We start from the raw sequence: 649 nt of genomic DNA on the forward strand, positions 1-649 counted from the left end.
CCGGGGCCGGCGCCGGGATGGGGCGGGGGGGGGATACACCCCAGTGCTCCCAGTGCCAGCCAGTATTCCCAGGCTTCCACGCTTCCAGCCCATTCCAGTGCTCGTGGTCCTTCTCAGTACTTCCTAGTGCCCGCCAGTATCTCCAGGCTTCCACGCTCCCAGTCCATTCCAATGTTCCCAGTCCGTCCCAGTGCCCCCAGTATCCCCACGCCTCTCGTGCCTCCATCCAGTGCCCACCAGTACTCCCCAGTGCCCCCGTATCTCCAGGCCTCCCATGTCTCCATTCCACTGCTCCCAGTTCCCAGTTCGTCCCAGTGCCCCAGTATCCTCAGACCCCCGCGTCTCAGCTCCATCCCAGCATTCCCAGTCTCTCCCAGTCCGTCCCAGTGCCCCCAGTATCCTCAGACCCCCGCGTCTCAGCTCCATCCCAGCGCTCCCAGTCCCTCCCAGTTTGTCCCAGCGCCTCCAGTCCCGGCGCGATGGCCCCAACTAGACCCTGCGGTGCCCCCGGCGCTGGACGGGGCGGGCGGAGCTCCTGGCTCCGTGTGCCGGGTGTTCCCCCCCCCGGTGCGGGCGGTGCCGGTGCCGCCGGGGGTGCCCGGGGGGGGCGGCGGCTCCTTTAAGCGCGGCGCAGGTCGGAGCGGCGGCC

The sequence above is a fragment of the Chaetura pelagica genome, unplaced genomic scaffold, assembly GCF_000747805.2.
Source record: "Chaetura pelagica isolate M959 unplaced genomic scaffold, ChaPel_1.0 scaffold2066, whole genome shotgun sequence".
In the NCBI taxonomy this organism is placed as follows: Eukaryota; Metazoa; Chordata; class Aves; order Apodiformes; family Apodidae; genus Chaetura; species Chaetura pelagica.